Below are 5,927 nucleotides of genomic sequence, written 5' to 3' on the forward strand. Positions count from 1 at the left end.
ATGACAAATGAATACTGCCAGGAAGATGCAACCATCTTTCAAATTTTTAAATTTAAGATTAAACTCAATCAGCCAGAATTGCTAAACTCTTGTCCCATCTTTCCGTCTTAAGAAGCAGATACTTTTGAAAGTCCCATGCCCCAGAGATTCTTTGCCCCTTCCAAATAAGGTGAGCCTACAAGTACATTTAAAGCTATGAGACCTAAACTGGTGGGGGGAAATCAGCTTTTTGTTGCTTTGGAGAAGAAAAAGAAAAGAAAAGAAATGAAATGAATTTATTTATTTGTTTAGAGAAAGGATTTTGCTCTGTCACCCAGGCTGGAGAGCAGTGCTGCAATCACAGCTCACTGCAGCGTCTAAGTCCTAAGCTCCAGTGACCCTCCTGCCTCACAGCCTCCTAAGTAGCTGGGACTACAGTCACACACCACCACACCTAGCTAATATTTTTCTTTTTCTTTTTGTAGAGACAGGGTCTCGGCATCTCGTACAGGCTGGTCTCTAACTTCTGGGCTCAAGCAATCCTCCCACTTTAGCGTCCGAAAGTGCTGGGATTACAGGCGTGAGCTACTATGCCCAGCCAAAATTTATTTTGTTTTTTACTCTTCCTTTTCTATAGAATTCAAAAAAAAATGTTAACCACACAAAAGTTTTTGAACTCCCATTTGGCACTTTAGGAAGTTATTTAATCCTAAGGTAAAAAATATTTAACTGTTCCCTAGATCCACACTTAATGGATGTATGCAACTACTGAATATATTTGCAGCAGCATTTTTCTGTAATAAAGAGTTCAAGGTTGATGGTTTATTATGCCTATTCTTGCCACATTATTATTGTCACAACTATTCACACCTCAAATCTTGTTCAACTTATTTAAAAACCCTTTCTGTCTTTTTTCTGTTACTACTCAGTCACCTTTGCAGGCTTTTTTTCAATTATTGGTAAACGTTCCTTATTCTCAGCCCAATTAATGGAATTACTATAATATCTAACCATAAATTTTTATTTTTGCTCCATATATTTCTTCCAAAATAAATCGCAACTTGCCTCATCCCTAAGTCAAGCTATCCTCTTCACTCTGGGCAGCTGAAAAACTGAAAGGATGTTTCTGATCATCATTCTCAGTGGATCATGACTCTCATCACCTAATCCCTATATTTGGGCAATGGACGATTTATTTGAATTTTCTTGAATAATAAAATTATTGTTACAACGGTTCCATCATTCATATATTTTCCTAAGAGACTGCTGGGCCCTTTTTTGCTCATCCAGTAACGAATAATGCCCATGAGTGTAGCTACCACCTAAGTAACCCAGGCAGTATTTTTTATTTGATTTATTTACTTATTTATTTATTTTTTGAGACACGATCTCACTCTGTCACCCAGGTTGGCATGCAGTGGCAAGATCTCGGCCCACTGCAACCTCTGCCTCCTGGATTCAAACAATTCTCCTGCCTCAGCCTCCAGAGTAGCTCGGATTACAGGCGCCTGCCACCACCCCTGGCTAATTTTTGTGTTTTTTCAGTGGAGACAGGGTTTCACCATGTTGGCCAGGCTGGTCTCAAACTCCTGACCTCAAGTGATCCGCTTGCCTCAGCCTCCCAAAGTGCTGGGATTACAGGTGTGAGCCACCTGCCTAGACTCATGCAGTATTTTATAAGCCCATAAAAAAGTAAAAGGAATCTTTCAGGATGGCATATATGTTTCCAAAGTCAATGGATTAATCCAGAATGATCATCAGAAGTAGAATTTAGCTTAGGAAACAGGTCTTGAAATTCTTACCACTAGGAACATTTATCATTCTTTTTTCTTCCATTCTTAATCTCCCTACTACTGTGATCATTTCCTCCCCCCCAACTTATAAGTTTCTAAGCCCCTTGTTTGAAGATCTTACCATGTTTTTTGCTTTTCTTCACCCATCTTAAGACTCAAAATCTGCAAGTAGGGCTCACCAAACTTTCTAGTCATATCCAAGAGGAGAAATTTTGTCAAACTTGATGCATTCTGATCTCAGCTCTGTATTATACCACTCATTTTCTTTATTTGTAGTGTCTAACTTCTATTAGCTCCTTCATGCCACAATCTAATGCCCTATACTTTCCAGTTACTTCCCGCAATTGGCATGAAAATCTCTCTTTTCCTCACAGATAATGGACTGTAATGAACATAGTAAACAGTTTAAAACCATTTTAAGGGCCAGCCATGGTGACTCACGCCTGTAATCCCAGCACGTTAGTAAGCCGAGGTGGGTTGGTCACTTGAGGTCAGGAGTTCGAGACCAGCTTAGCCAATATGGTGAAACCCCGTCTCTAGTAAAAATAGAAAAATCATCCAGGCATGGTGGTGGCACCTGTAGTCCCAAGATACTCAGGAGGCTGAAGCACAAGAATCCCTGGAACCAGGGAGGCAGAGGTTGCAGTGAGCTGAGATCATGGGCTGCACTCCAGCCTGGGAGACAGAAAAAAAAAAAAAAAAAAACATTTTAAAATGGGGGAAATTATGGCACAGAAAATTATATTGCTTTCATACTATTCTATAGTTTATGCAATAGTTTATATAATTGTTAGAAGTAAACTACAGGCTTCCTAATTTCCAATACCTGTTTTTGGAAAAGAATTTAGTAGTTATTGTTTTGCCATTGTATTTAGTTTTGAGATTATCCTCCATTAATAATGATACTGTCATGCTCACTTTGGCGGCACAAATACTAAAATTGGAATGATACAGAGAAGATTAGCATGGCTCTTGTGCAAGGATGACACACAAATAATGATATTGTCCTCCCATTAATGGTAGTAATATAAAGTAACCCTTTAAAGTAATATATTTAAGCTAGGATGTCACTAATTTAAAGAAAATTTAAGTAAATACAAGTAAGGGTGATAGGATATGGCAAAATTTTGATGATCAAATTATTAAGTCTGGGAAGCATCACTAATTGAGAAACACTGTAAAGTCTAGTGTAAAATGATGGCAGAGGAATTGAGATTCAAGAATGCCTTATCCTAGTCTCTGGGTGATACTTAATGGTACATCCTTTGCCACTTCATGACACAGGAGGTCCTAACAGCAAGAGCCAAAGCCAGATTTCCTGCTCTGCTTTAATCCAGCCTATAGCTGGTGTCACTGCCTTCTCTACTGGCTAGCAATCGAGGAAAGACTCCTATCACAAGCCTGGAACGGCCAGGGAATATGCGGACAGAAGCAAATCTGAGTAACAGTGTTCACATCCTGTAAAAAACCATAACACTAGCTCAAATAAAGAAACAGACAAGCTTGCCAGGATCGAGGAGAATAGTAATTTCTGCTCTTGGCAAAGCCATAAGAGGAAAGGTCCAGTTGATGGGTTGGGAACGAGGGGTGGGGTCTTTTACAAAGATCTGGTCTTAAAGCCTTAACAACAGGGATGAATTTAGAGGAGAAAGCTCATGCTTTTAAGAATTTTTTGTTTTTTGAGACAGACTCTCGCTCTGTTGCCCAGGCTCAAGTGCTGTGCAGTAACACCATCTTGGCTTACTGCAACCTCGACTTCCCAGGTTCAAGCGATCTTCCCGTCTCAGCCTCCCAAGTAGCTGGTACTGTAGGCACATGACCACACTTAGCTAACTTTTGTATTTTTAATAGAGATGGGGTCTCTCTATGCTGTCAAGCCTGGTCTCAAACTCCTGAGCTCAACGGCTTCAGCCTCCCAAAGTACTGGGATGGCAGGTGTGAGCCACCACACCCGACAGATGCTTTTAAGAATAAATTAGAGGGCCAAAAATTAAGACAACATGTATTAACCTTGGGGAAAAAAACCTTATAACTTTTATAAGCTTTAATTTCTGCATCTGAAAATGAGGAAGACAGTAATAACTGACCTGCCTCAGACCAGCTAATGTGTGTATTGCATGATATAATGCATATAAAATACCAAGTCATGCTAAATGCTCAGTAAATGTGGCTTCCCTATAAAGCCAAAAGACTTCAAGTCAGTCTCTGGACCTTACTAGTTAAGTAACTATAGGTCAGTCTACTTATTTATGGCTCACAATTTTCCAAAATGTACATGAGGTAGATTATAAAAATTCCAAACAATAAAATAGTATGCACAAAACTTCAGAATCAGGGAAAATATAAATTAGAATAGAAAATTAAGACTAGGAGAGAAAATATAACATAGATATTCAGACCAATAAGTCTTACAACAGTACTAATGTGTACTATAGTCCAAAATTAGTTCTGGGGTTCCTGTCAGTCCAAAAGAAATTTGAAAAATGTTCAGTTACAAAATATTCATTCCTTATCCATGAGGAGAAAAAAAACACCAAATGCTGGTGGTAAAACTATGTTGTTTCAGGGTATATCACTTCAATTATCCAATCTTTAAAACAACAAAATATTATCTACCTTTCAGGGTAGAGGTAGAGAATTAAATGAATAACATATGTGAAAACGTATTTCATAAAATTGATGTACTGTGTAAATGCTACTTATTATTTTATATATCTTAATTTACCCAATAGAGCAGGCTTATCATATGTTTGGACCTTCATTTAAATTACTGAGCTAAAAAGAAACCTTTGTACACTGTTGGTAGGAATGTAAACCAGTACAGTTTGGAGGTTTCTCAAAAAACTAAAAATAGAGCTACCATATGATCCAGCAATTCCATTGCTGGGTATATACCCAAAAGAAAGGAAATCAGTCTATCAGAGAGATACCTGCACTCCCATGTTTGTTGCAGCACTGTTCAGAATAGCCAAGATTTGGAAGAAACCTAAGTGTCCAGCAACAGATGAATGCATAAAGAAAATGTGGTACATATACACAACGGAGTATTACTCAGCCATAAAAAAGCCTGAGATCCCGTCATTTACAATAACATGGATGGAACTGGAGGTCATTATGTTAAATGAAATAAGCCAAGGACAGAAAGACAAACATTGCATGTTTTCATTTATTTGTGGGATCTAAAAATCAAAACAATGGAACTCATGGAGATAGAGAATACAAGGATAGTTACCAGAGGCTGGGAAGGATAGTGGAGGTTGGGGACAGGTGAGGATGGTTAATGGGTACAAAAGATATATATAAAAATGGATAAGACCTAGTATTTGATAGCACAACAGGGTGACTATAATCAATAATAATTTAATTATACATTTTAAAATAACTAGAATGGTATAATTGGATTGTTTGTAACACAAAGGATAAATGCTTGAGGGGATGGATATCCCATTTTCCATGATGTGATAATTATGCATTGCATGCTTGTATCAAAACATCTGAGGTACCCCATAAATCTACACACCTACTGTGTATCCACAAACATTAAAAAGTAAAAAACCAAATAAGTAAATAAAATAAATTACTGAGCTAAATCATTTTTACTATAGGAATACTCAGTATTCCCAGGCACTGTTCTAATAATTTACATGTATTCAATTACGACCCACAATAATAGTAGGTACTATAATTACTTTCATTCCGATGAAGAAATCTGGGTACAAACGGCTTAAGTAACATTCCCAAGTTTACTCAGCTAGTAGGTGATGGTGCTAAGATTGATATCCAGGAAATCTGGCTCCCGAGACCATCCCGGTATACAAATATAAAAAGGTATAAATGACATATGCTTACAGCCCTCTGTAACTATAAAAGCTTCCAACCTATAAATTAAACATAAGCCTAGCAAGAAAACTAATAAGTGAAGGGTATTAATTTTACGTGACATGCCATATTGTTTTCTCATCACCAGTTGTAGCATGAATTTGATAGCATTATGGTCAGGTTATTAACAGGTCCTGTGAGATGACGATTTCCCATCACTTTTTTTCATTCAGATTACTGGAAACCATTTGTTTATACAGCTTGTTGTGATATGTGGCCTTCCCTTGGTATAAATGTATCATTTACATATTAAGTCAGCTTTCATTCTTTTCTCAT

General features: G+C 37.6%; 1 non-coding gene across 1 annotated transcript; it reads left to right on the forward strand.

Moving 5' to 3' along the window:
• Window positions 1-2,682: 2,682 nt before the first annotated feature.
• LOC112426398 (U6 spliceosomal RNA) lies at window positions 2,683-2,790 on the forward strand. The gene has a single exon (XR_003017699.2). It is a non-coding gene; the product is annotated as a U6 spliceosomal RNA (small nuclear RNA).
• Window positions 2,791-5,927: the final 3,137 nt, after the last annotated feature.

This window comes from Macaca nemestrina, chromosome 9 (genome assembly GCF_043159975.1).
Source record: "Macaca nemestrina isolate mMacNem1 chromosome 9, mMacNem.hap1, whole genome shotgun sequence".
Classification (NCBI taxonomy): Eukaryota; Metazoa; Chordata; class Mammalia; order Primates; family Cercopithecidae; genus Macaca; species Macaca nemestrina.